Source organism: Somniosus microcephalus, chromosome 9 (genome assembly GCF_052327205.1).
Source record: "Somniosus microcephalus isolate GS21.2 chromosome 9, FLI_Smic_1.0, whole genome shotgun sequence".
In the NCBI taxonomy this organism is placed as follows: domain Eukaryota; kingdom Metazoa; phylum Chordata; class Chondrichthyes; order Squaliformes; family Somniosidae; genus Somniosus; species Somniosus microcephalus.
In genome coordinates this window covers 100,304,376-100,317,772 of record NC_140995.1, presented here as the reverse complement: position 1 = coordinate 100,317,772, position 13,397 = coordinate 100,304,376, and the positions used below count along the sequence as shown (strand labels likewise).

Sequence of the window (13,397 nt, the reverse complement as noted above, 5' to 3'; positions counted from 1 at the left end):
TCTTGTGGAATTTAAATCTTTCTGCTATCAGCAGCGGTGTCGGATTTAGGTGTTCCTGTAGGATATCAACAATTTCGTTAAAACTCTTCACCATCGGTTTGACTGGAGTGATCAGGTTCCGCAATAGGCCGTACGTTCTTGCGCCCATTAAGTTTAGTAGTACCGATGCCTTTTTCTCATCGGCTACTTCATTTGCCTTGCAATATACTTCGACTCTTTCCACATACGTGGTCCAGTCTTCTATTGCATTATCGAAGGCAGTGATATTGCCAGTCTTCGGCATCTTGGAGATCTAAGATGGCGCCTCCTGCGCTTTGCCTTCTTCCCCGATTGAACAAAATGGCGCCTCCCGCGCTTTGCCTTCTTCCCCGCTGGATTAAGATGGCGCCTCCCACGCTTTCTGTCTTTTCCGCTGCTGCTAGCACTGTTGCTGGCATTTTTATGCCTTGATGGCGACGCCCTATGGTCTTCGCGCGCTTCACCCCCGCGCTGCTGCCAACGCCGCTCTCCACAGTCCCCGTGGCAAACTGCAGTTCCTCGCGGCTTTCTGCGCTTCTAATTTCTTTTATTTTAATTACTGTTCCCGTCGTCAGAGCAGACCCTATGGGACATTTTCCTCCCTCTTCTCGGGTGTGTACGATGCCCGGCTTCGTAGCACCGGCCGCGCCCTGTGTGCTCCACCCTCTCTCTCTCTCTCCTCTTCCCGACAACGCTGCTCGGCCCCGTTGAAAAGCCACCCGATCGAGCTCTAGCCCGCCGCAGCCCAGGAAGGATCAGTGCACTACCTGCCACCAGCTCGATTAGCTGGAACACCATAGACTGGATAACCAAGCCCAGCTCTCGACAGCCTCTCCTGCAAATCTTCGAATTCGATGAATCATAGGGCGGTTGCCCACGGTCGACGCCCGTTTCTTCTGTTTGTTTTTTTTTTCTTTTTGGATTTCTTCCTTCTGGCCTCGACCTCTAACAACTTCGCTTCAGGGATGGATCCCCGTGAGGTGGTGCAGAACTGTAGGTAAGTTCGGATCTGTTCGTCGCCAGTGTAACGTCCGTGTGTAATTGAGACACGGACTGCAGGAGTTGGTTATAACAGGTGTTTACTGAATGGAGACAAAACTGGAACTACTATACAAAGTTACTGCACAGGTTTATATACCGGGGTGGTCACTACTGGTACTGCAGTATACAGGGGTTGCAGAATATAGTTCCTTCTTCAAGGTACATACACTACAACTACCAACTGTTAACACACTCCCAGTTGTTGACACACTCCCAGCCGTTGACACACTCCCAGCCGTTGACACACTCCCAGTTGTTAACGCACTCCCAGCCGTTAACACACTCCCTGTTGTTAACACACTCCCAGCCATAAACACACTCCCAGCCGTAAACACACCCAGCCGGTAACACTCTCCCAGTTGTTAACACACTCCCGGCCATTAACACACTCCCAGTTGTTTACACATTACAAGCCATTAACACACTCTCAGCCGTTAACACACTTCCAGATGTTAACACACAACCAGCCGTTAATAAACATCCCAGCTGTTAACACACTCCCAGCTGTTAACACACTCCCAGCTGTTAACACGCTCCCAGCCGTTAACACACTCCCATGTGTTAACACTCCCAGCCGCTAACACAATCCCAGTTGTTAACACACTCCCAGCCATTAACACACTCCCAGTTGTTAACACACTCCCAGTTGTTAACACATTCCCAGCCATTACACACTCCCAGTTGTTAACACACTCCCAGCTGCTAACACACAGCCAGTTGCTAACACACAGCCAGTTGCTAACACACTCTGAGCCATTAACACACTCCTAGTTGTTAACACACTCCTAGTTAACACACTCCCAGCCGTTAACACACTCCAAGCCACTAACACACTCCCAGCCATTAACCCTCTCCCTGTTGTTAACACACTCCCAGCCGTTAACACACTCACAGCCATTAACACACTCCCAGCCGTTAACACATTCCCAGTTGTTAACACACTCCCAGCTGTTAACACACTCCCAGCCATTCACACACTCCCAACCGTTCACACACTTCCAGTTGTTAACACACTCCCAGCCGTTAACACACTTCCAGTTGTTAACACACTCCCAGCCGTTAACACACTCCCAGTTGTTAACACACAACCAGTTGTTAACACACAACCAGCCGTTAACACACTCCCAGTATACACAGTCCCAGCCGTTAAAACACTCCCTGTTGTTCACACACTCCAATCCGTTAACACACAACCAGTTGTTAACACACTCCCAGCCATTAACACACTCCCAGCCGTTAACACACTCCCAGTAAACACAGTCCCAGTTGTTAACACACTCCCAGCCGTTAACACACTCCCAGCCGTTAACACACGCCCAGTTTTTAACACACTCCCAGTTGTACACACATTCCCAGTTAACACACTCCCAGCCGTTAACACACTCCCAGCCATTAACACAATCCCAGTTGTTAACACGCTCACAGTTGTTAACATGCTCACAGTTGTTAACACACTCCCAGTTAACACACTCCCAGTTGTTAACACACTCCCAGCCATTAACACACTCCCAGCCGTTAACACACTCCCAGCCGTTAACACACTCCCATTTGATAACACACTCCCAGTTGTTAACACTCTCCCAGTTGTTAACACTCTCCCAGCCGTTAACACACTCCCCGTTGTTAACACACTCCAATCCGTTAACAAATTCCCAGCCGTTAACACACTCCCTGTTGTCAACACAATCCAATCCGTTAACAAAGCCCCAGTTGTTAACATACTCCCAGTTGATAACACACTCCCAGTTGTTAACATACTCCCAGTTGTTAACACACTCCCAGCTGTTAACACACTCCCAGTTGTAAACACAACCAGCTGGTAACACACTCCCAGCTTTTAACACACTTCCAGCTGTTAACACACTCCCAGCCGTTAACAGACGCCCAGTTGTTAACACACGCCCAGCCGTTAATACACTCCCAGCCGTTAACACACTCCCAGCCGTTAGCACACGCCCAGTTGTTAACACACGCCCAGCCATTAACACACTCCCAACCGTTAACACACTCCCAGCCGTTAACACACTCCCAGTTGTTAACACACTCCCAGTTGCTAACACACTCCCAGCCGTTAACACACTCCCAGCCGTTAACACACTCCCAGCCATTCACACACTCCCAGTTGTTAACACACACACAGCCGTTAACACACTCCCAGTATACACACTCCCTGTTGTTAACACAGTCCCAGTTGATAACACACTCCCAGTTGTTAACATACTCCCAGTTGTTAACACACTCCCAGCTGTTAACACACTCCCAGTTGTAAACACAACCAGCTGGTAACACACTCCCAGCTTTTAACACACTTCCAGCTGTTAACACACTCCCAGCCGTTAACAGACGCCCAGTTGTTAACACACGCCCAGCCGTTAATACACTCCCAGCCGTTAACACACTCCCAGCCGTTAGCACACGCCCAGTTGTTAACACACGCCCAGCCATTAACACACTCCCAACCGTTAACACACTCCCAGCTGTTAACACACTCCGAGTTTTTAACACACTCCCAGTTGTTAACACACGCCCAGCCGTTAACACTCTCACAGCCATTAACACACTCCCAATTGTTAACACACTCCCAGCCGTTAACACTCTCACAGCCATTAACACACTCCCAATTGTTAACACACTCCCAGCCGTTAACACTCTCCCAGCTGTTAACACACTCCGTTGTTAACACACTCCCAGCCGTTAACACACTCCCAGTTGTTAACACACTCCCAGCCAGTAACACACTTCCAGATGTTAACACACAACCAGCCATTAATAAACATCCCAGCTGTTAATACACTCCCAGTTGTTAACACACTCCCAGTTGTTAACACACACGCAGCCGTTAACACTCTCCCAGTTGTTAACACACTCTCAGTTGTTAAGAAACTCCCATTGGTTAACATACACACAGCTGTTAACACTTCCCTGTTGTACACACATTCCCACTTAACACTCTCCCAGCTGTTAACACACTCCCAGCTGTTAACACACACCCAGCCATTGACGCCCTCCCAGCCGTTAATGCACTCACATTTGTTAACATACTCCCAGTTGTTAACACACTCCCAGCCGTTAACACACTTCTAGTTCTTAACACACTCCCAGTTGTTAACACACTCTCAGTTGTTAACACATTCCCAGTTTTAAACACACTCACGGCCATTAACACACCCAGAAAACACACACCCAGTTGTTGACACACTCCCAGTTGTTAACACACTCCCAGTTGTTAACACACTCCCAGCCGTTAACACGCTCCCAGTTGTTAACACACTCCCAGATCTTAACACACTCCCAGTTCTTAACACCCCCCCAGCCGTTAACACAATCCCAGCCGTTAACACAGCCCCAGTTGTTAACACAGCCCCAGTTGTTAACAGAGCCCCAGTTGTTAACACACTCCCAGCCACGAACACACTCCCAGCCATGAACACACTCCCAGCCTTTAACACACTCCCAGCCTTTAACACACTCCCAGTTGTTAACACACTCCCAGTTGTTAACACACTCCCAGCCATTAACACTCTCCCAGTTGTTAACACACTCCCAGTTGTTAACAATTCCCAGCCATTAACACACTCCCAGTTGTTAACACACTCCCAGTTGTTAACACACTCCCAGCCATTAACACACTCCCAGTTGTTAACAATTCCCAGCCTTTAACACACTCCCAGTTGTTAACACACTCCCAGTTGTTAACACACTCCCAGCCATTAACACTCTCCCAGTTGTTAACACACTCCCACTTGTTAACACACTGCCAGCCGTTAACACACTCCCAGCCGTTAACACACAACCAGTTGTTAACACACGCCCAGCCGTTAACACACACTCCCAGTTGTTAGCACACTCCCAGCCGTTAACACACAACCAGTTGTTTACACACTCACAGTTGTTAAAACAGTCCCAGATGTTAACACACTCCCAGTTGTGAACACACTCCCACTTGTTAGCACACTCCCAGTTGTTAGCATACTCCCGGTTCTTAACACACTCCCAGTTGTTAGCACATTCCCAGTTGTTAACACACTCCCAGTTGTTAACACACTCCCAGCCGTTAACACATTTCCTGTTTTTAACACACTCCCAGTTTTTAACACACTCCCAGTTGTTTACACACTCGCCGCTGTTAACACACTCCCAGCCGTTAACACACTCCCAGCCGTTAACACACTCCCAGCCGTTAACACACTCCCAGTTGTTGCACACTCGCCGCTGTTAACACACTCCCCGTTGTTAACACACTCCCAGCCGTTAACACACTCCCAGCCGTTAACACACTCCCAGTTGTTTACACACTCCCAGTTGTTAACTCACTCCTAGTTGTTAACACACTCCCAGACGTTAACACACTGCCAGACGTTAACACATTCCAAGCCATTAACACATTCCCGGTTGTTAACACAGTCCCGGTTGTTAACACACTCCCAGTTGTTAACACACTCCCAGCCATGAACACAATCCCAGTTGTGAAAACAGTCCCAGTTGTTAACAGAGCCCCAGTTGTTAACACACTCCCAGCCATTAACACGCTCCCAGTTCTTAACACACTCCCAGTTGTTAACACACTCCCAGTTGTTAACACACACCCAGCCTTTAACACACTCCCAGTTGTTAACACAGCCCCAGTTGTTAACACAGCCCCAGTTGTTAACACACTCCCAGTTGTTAACACATTTCATGTTTTTAACACACTCCCAGTTGTTTACACACTCGCCGCTATTAACACACTCCCCGTTGTTAACACACTCCCAGTTGTTAACACACACCCAGACGTTAACACACTCCCAGATGTTAACACATTCCCAGTGTTTAACAGACTCCCAGTTGTTAACACACTCCCAGTTGTTAACACACTCCCAGTTGTTAGCACACTCCCAGTTGTTAACACACTCCCAGTTGTTAACACACTCCCAGCCGTTAAAACACTCCCAGCTGTTAACAGACTCCCAGTTGTTAGCACACTCCCAGTTGTTAACACACTCCCAGTTGTTAGCACACTCCCAGTTGTTAACACACTCCCAGTTGTTAACACACTCCCAGCCGTTAAAACACTCCCAGCTGTTAACAGACTCCCAGTTGTTAACACACTCCCAGTTGTTAACACATTCCCAGCCGTTAACACTCTCCCAGTTGTTAACAGACTCCCAGTGGTTAACACACCCCCAGCCGTTAACACAATCCCAGCCGTTAACACAGTCCCAGTTGTTAACACAGTCCCAGTTGTTAACACACTCCCAGCCGTTAATACAATCCCAGCCATTAACACACTCCCAGGTATTAACACACACCCAGCCGTTAAAACACTCCCAGCCGTTAACACACTCCCAGTTGTTAACACAATCCCAGATGTTAACACACTCCCAGTTGTTAACACACTCCCAGCCATTAACACTCTCCCAGTTGTACACACATTCCCAGTTAACACATTCCCAACCGTTAACACACTCCCAGTTGTTAACACACTCACAGATGTTAACACACTCACAGATGTTAACACACTCACAGCCGGTAACACACTCCAAGCTGTTAACACACTCCCAGCCATTAACACACTCCCAGTTTTTAACACAGGCCCAGTTGTTAACACTCTCCCAGCCGTTAACACTCTCCCAGTTGTACACACATTCCCAGTTAAAACTTTCCCAGCTGTTAACACACTCCCAGCCATTAACACATTCCCAGTTGTAAACACAACCAGCCGGTAACACACTACTAGCCGGTAACACACTCCCAGCCGGTAACACACTCCCAGCCGTTAACACACTCCCAGCCGTTAACACACTCCCAGTTGTACACACATTCCCAGTTAAAACTTTCCCAGCTGTTAACACACTCCCAGCCGTTAACACACTCCCAGTTGTAAACACAACCAGCCGGTAACACACTACTAGCCGGTAACACACTCCCAGTTGTTAACACACACCCAGCCGTTAACACACTCCCAGCCGTTAATACACCCCCAGTTGTTAACACACTCCCAGTTGTTAACACACACCCAGCCATTAATGCACTCCCAGTTGTTAACACACTCCCAGCCATTCACACATTCCCAGTTGTACACACATTCCCAGTTAACACACATTCCCAGTTAACACACTTCCAGCCGTTAACACACTCCCAGCCATTAACACACTCCCAGCCATTAACACACTGTGAGCTATGGGGGCGGTTTGTGGTGTATGGACGTTATGTGGCCACCAGATGGAGACAAAGTCCCCCTCTCACTCCAATTCAGGTGAAGGGCACACCCACCTCCAACACACCTGAGGCAAATCTACCCATTAGCTTAGGAGTTCAAAAGGCAAACTAGTGCATCCCTTCAGGGCCAGTGCCTGAGGAGCGGGCCAGTGCCAGTGCCAGTGCCAGTGCCAGTGCCAGTGCCAGTGCCAGTGCCTGAGGAGAAAGCCAGGACAAGGCTGCTGTTGGGGCCCAGCTTGCAGCTGCCAAAAAGAGGTCTGCTATGGAACCCAGGTGGAATGTTGTTTAGTTCTGAGAGCCTGATATGATCCCTGGACCGGCTGAGAAAGATCCTGTGGTAAAGTAACCCTGGCTTATTGTTTTTTGGAGAAAATTGATTTAAGGACTGCCTTCCTAACCACCCGGGGTGGGTGATGGTTTTGTTCTTCATTTTTTTCCTTTTGAACGTCATATGGTTTTGGATTTTGCCAGACGTGAACCTTTCTCCCCGTTTTCTAAAAATAAAACACAGCTAATTGCTGTTTTTCATTTACCAATCTTGAGAATGTGCTTGTGTCCTCCAACCCCCCCGCATCAACACACCCTTCGGTTTAGGTGGTGGTTGATTGCAACACTCACAGCTGTTAACACACTCCCAGTTGTTAATTCACTCCCAGTTGTCACTTTCCCAGCCGTTAACACACTCAGGCCTAGAAATTCAGTTGGTTGCGCCAGCCGTTAGCGCCTTAGGAGGAGTAGATGTCGGGCGCTAGGCGGCTAGCGGCCGGGCGCAGCGCGATCTGCGCCTCGCCCCAACTTCACTAGAGATTTAGCGGCGGCGCAATGTCTTTGCGCGCGCTCAGCTGAGCGCGCAGATCATGACGTCATTTCCTTGTGCAACGCCCTTTGTGCGCCCCCAACCGGAAATTCAGTCGCGATGCCCCATTGTGCGCCTGGTGCCCCTAGCGACTGTTAGAGTGGAACAGTGCTCAGTCGATGCGGGGCGCGGGGGGCGCAAATTAAAGGGCACTCCTCCTGCACTATAAAAGGCTGCCATTTCACAGCACTCCTTCTTGAGAAACGGATCTTTGGAGAGAGACCAAGGTAGAGAGCTTTCTGCTTTGGCCCAACACTCGGACAGGTACTTGTGGCTTCAGGCTACAGCTTTCCACTTGTCTTTGCCTTCATTGACATCTCATTGTTTGCCAGCATATTATGGGGGCTGCAATGGGTGTAAACGCTGGCTTTCTCAATTACATCCAAAGGGCTCACAGACGCCGTGAGAGAGTGGCAGCCCTGGCTAGACGGAGAGGGGGCAACAGGCGTCGGGAAAGGAGGCCTTACCCACCCAGGGTATACCGCCAGCAGTTCTCCTATCTCAACATGTCTGACGAGCAGTGTGTTCGGAGGCTGCGATTCAGAAGGGAGGTGGTCACAGAGATCTGCCACCTGCTTGGCGGTGATCTGATGCCACAGCTGAGGAGCAGGACGTCTCTGTCGGTGGCAGTGAAGGTGACGGTGGCTCTCAACTTCTATGCCACCGGCTCCTTCCAATCCGCTACTGGGGACATTGCCAACATCTCCCAGTTCGCCGTGCATTGTTGCATCCACCAGGTGACCAATGCCCTTTTCAAAAGGAGACGTCAGTTCATCTCCTTCTCCATGGCCCTTGCCAAGCAGCAACAGCGTGCAATGGGCTTTGCAGAATTCGCGGGCTTCCCCATGGTGCAGGGCGCCATTGACTGCACGCATGCGGCTTTGCGGGCACCTCTGGAGAATGCCGAGGATTACGGCAACCGGAAGGGCTACCATTCGCTCAACGTCCAGCTGATGTGTGACCACAGGCAGCTCATCCTAGCTGTCAATGCCCGCTTTCCAGGCAGCAGCCACAATGCCTTCATCCTGCGACAGACTTCTGTGGCAGACATGTTCCAGGCACAGCCTCACCCACGAGGATGGCTTATCGGGGACAAAGGCTATCCTTTGTGTACCTGGCTGATGACCCCGCTCCATGCGCCCAGCACCCCTGCTGAAGAGGGATACAATGAGAGCCATCAAGCGACCAGGAACATCATCGAACAAACAATCGGCGTCCTGAAGCAACGGTTCCGCTGTCTGGATCGTTCCGGTGGAGCCCTACAGTATTCGCCGGAGCGAGTCTCCCATTTCGTGGTCGTTTGCTGCATGCTGCACAACCTGGCTATCCGCAGGACTCAGGCACTGCCACCAGAGATTGGAGGACCACCGGAGGAGGAGGAGGAGGAGGAGGAGGACCAGCACAGGAGGGAGGCAGAAAGTGCAAGGGCCGCCCGTCGCCGGCTTATTGAACGTCGGTTCTAGGCCCCCTCTCAGGGAATGGCTTGTGCCAATGTCAGCAGAAGAATGTAGCCGCTCCACAAGCCCTCAGCCGAGCAGGGCAACCAGGACTTAACCAAAAAACCATGCACACTGCAATTTAACAACAATAATTTATTGCAAACCTCTGCCCTTCCCACATTACATCCTCATGTGGAGAAGCCCCCTCCAAAAACACCAAACTACCAGTCTCGGCCTTACAAAAAGAAAGAAAGACACCAGTCTCGGCCTTACAAAAACACAACTGCACCAGTCTCGGCCTTACAAAAAGCACCAGGCATTTGTGCATACCTTCTACTTTTTGTCCTGCGAGGGCGATGCCTTTCGCATCCTTGCCTGGCCCCTGCCCGCCCTGCTGCTCCTCCTCAATGCGAGCCCAGTGGCTGCAGCAAGGCTGGGGGAAGGCTGCTGAGGGGCAGATGGCGAGATGGCAGATGCCCTTGGGGGTCGGCCTGCACCAGCTCTGGCCTTGGATTGGCCGGCTGCTGACTGCTCCAACTCTGGCTGGGCGGCAGCAGTCTGTCCAGCGGCTCGTGGCAGCTGCAATGGCGGAGTGGCAGTGTCGGCTGCAGGAATGGTGCCAACCTGGCAGATCGCAGGTGCTCGCTGGTCGCCTGAGACATTGGCACTCGCATGGGCCAGCACTGCAGCATGCGCAGCAAACAGCTGAAGAACAGACTGCTGGGCTGCTGCTGCACGGCGAGTGCCCTGGCGATGCCCGGCTGATCCAGCGAGGGTGGCAGCAGTTAGTGCCCGTGTGGCCCTGGTCTGTGTCCGCATGACAACAGCCAGTGAATGGACGGCACGACTGAGCACTTGGCTTGACGCCGCCTGTGCTGCCGCGTAGTCCTGTAGACTCCTGGCCTGCGCTGCTCCAAATTGCTGCACACTCCTTGACAAAGACTCAATGGAGTCAGGCATCCTTGCCACTGCAGCCATGAGCTCATTGTGCCTGCGCTCAGCCTGGACGGCCATTTCCTCCAGGAGCCGCACCTCCTCTGTGCTCACCGTCGCAGGACTGGAGGCCGCACTCACCCTCTGGGGAGAAGTCCGCAGAGCTTCCCCACCCCTCCCGCGTTGCTGCAGGCCGCTGGGCCCTGGAGCTTCACTCTCCTCCGACCCTTCCCCCCCGGCTCCCCTCCAGGGAAGACGTGTCCCCTACATCGCCATGGGCTGGCGCGGCTGAGGGTGGCACTGATGGGCCGGCTTCCTCTTCCTCCTCCTCGTATTCCGAAGCGCTGACAGTGGCAGCTTGAGGGCCCGCCTCCTCACCTGGTGATTTACCATCTGAAAGCAGGAAGGCACAAGAGTAGCTTTAGAGTGAGGACAGGGCAGCAGCGAGGGAGGCATGAGTGGTGCCATTCACTGCATTGGTCGGACAGTGGCAAAGGATACTGATCTGAGGCGCAAGTGGAACGAGCGAAGTCAAAAAGGTGATGCCCTTACCATTGGTGCCCAGAACAGGGTCGGCATCTCCACTGGCGACGGGGCCAATCAACCGGCCTGCCATAATGTGCTCCACACGCTGGTCGAGGTCGGAGAGCTCTTTTACGTCAGGACGGCCTCCCCTGGTGTCAATTCGTTTCTGCCGGTTGTGCGCCACCTTGGCCTGCAAGAGAAAGGATGGCCTCTAAGTACAGTGTGAAGCCCTGATCTTGTCTGCACTGCCTCCCATGGTCGAATAGCTTGTACGGTGTGAAGCCCTGATCTTGTCTGCAATGCCTCCCATGGTGGACTGGCCCTGACAGTGTGAAGCCCTGATCTTGTCTGCAATGCTTCCCATGGTCGAATAGCTTGTACGGTGTGAAGCCCTGATCTTGTCTGCAATGCCTCCCATGGTGGACTGGCCCTGACAGTGTGAAGCCCTGATCTTGTCATCAATGCCTCCCATGGTCGAATAGCTTGTACAGTGTGTAAAGTGCTGAATGTGCAAGTGATTTTCATGACAGTCCCATAGCTGCTGGATGAGGGCTGGCCATTAGGGCTTTCAGGTCCCTTTGCCCATAAAGTGAGGTGCACATGCAGGGATGAGGAGGACACTGGAAAGGGTACTCACCCTGACAACCTGAGTGAGGTCGTTGAACTTCTTCCGGCATTGCACAGGAGTCCTGGCAACCACGCTGTTGGAAGACACCCTGTTGGAGACCTCCCTCCAGGCTTTCCGGTAGGCGCTGGGCAGCGGCCTCTTGCCACCTTCTGGGAACAGAACATGGCGCCTGCGCTCCACTCCACCAACCAGCAGCCTCAGGTCACTGTCGCTGAAGCGCTGCGCTCTCTCCCTGGCCTTCTCCATAGCCCTGGGCGTTGTGCAGGTGAAGCTGAAGTGGTCAGGCCTAGGTTGAGGGCTGCAGTGTGCAGGGCGTGGCAGGCAAACAAATCCACCCTCCCCCTTTAAGAGCTGACCGGCGCCAGAGTGTCTGCCGTCAATCAGCAACTCGCCGCACCGGCGCTGCGCCCGGCCTCGGGGGTATCACGCAGCAGCGCCGGCTTAGCGCCTAAAGATAGTCGTGCATCGCCTGTTTTAGCGCAGCAGCAACCTCTTGGGGCGATGCGACTGAATATCGCCGAAGGGGGTGCGGCTTTGCGCCGGGCGCAAACTTTAGCGGCCGCCCGACTTTACCGCCCCAAAAGTGGCTATACTGAATTTCTAGGCCTCACAGTTCTTAACACACTCCCAGATGTTAACACACTCCCACTTCTTAAGAAACTCCCATTGGTTAACACACTCCCAGCCGTAAACACACTCCAGTTGTTAACACACGCCCAGCCGTTAACACACTCGCAGCCGTTAACACATTCGCAGTTGTTAACACACTCACAGATGTTAACACATACCCAGCCATTAACACAATCCCAGTTGTGAAAACAGTCCCAGTTGTTAACACAGCCCCAGTTGTTAACACATTCCCAGCCGTTAACACACTCCCAGTTGTTAACACAGCCCCAGTTGTTAACACAGCCCCAGCCGTGAACACACTCCCAGTTGTTTACACACTCCCAGCCGTTAACACACTCCCAGTTGTTAACACACTGCCAGCCGTTAACACACAACCAGTTGTTAACACATGCCCAGCTGTTAACACACACTCCCAGTTGTTAACACACTCCCAGCCGTTAACAACTGGGACTGTTTTAACAACTGTGTGTGTTAACACACTCCCACTTGTTAACACACTCCCAGCCATTAACACACTCCCAGTTGTTAACACACTCACAACCGTTAACAGAATTCCAGTTGTTAATACACTCCCAGTTGTTAACACACACCCAGCCGTTAACACACTCCCAGCCGTTAACACACTCCCAGCCATTAACACACTCCCAGCCATTAACACACTCCCATCCGTTAACACATTCCCAGTTTTTAACATACTCCCAGTTTTTAACACGCTCCCAGTTGTTTACACACTGACCGCTGTTAACACACTCCCAGCCATTAAAACACTCCCAGTGGTTAACACACTCCCAGTTGTGAACACATTCCCAGTTGTTAACACACTCCTAGTTGTTAACACACACCCAGCCATTAACACACTCTCAGTTGTTAACACACTCACAGCCATTAACACATTCCTAGTTGTTAACATGCTCCCAGCCGTTAACACACTCCCAGCCGTTAAGACACTCCCAGTTGTTAACACACTACCAGCCGTTAACACATTCCTAGTTGTTAACACACCCCCAGTTGTTAACCCATTCTCAGTTGTTAACACACTCCCAGCCGCTAACACACTCCCAGTTCTTAACACACTCCCAGCCGTTAACACACTTCAAGCCGTTAACACACACCCAGCCGTTAACACACT

At 51.5% G+C, this 13,397-nt stretch overlaps 1 protein-coding gene across 1 annotated transcript in view; it reads right to left on the bottom strand.

The window, feature by feature from the left end:
• Positions 1-13,397, bottom strand: part of otofa (otoferlin a) — a 214,899-nt gene that overhangs the window by 79,840 nt on the left and 121,662 nt on the right. The window lies entirely within an intron of this gene.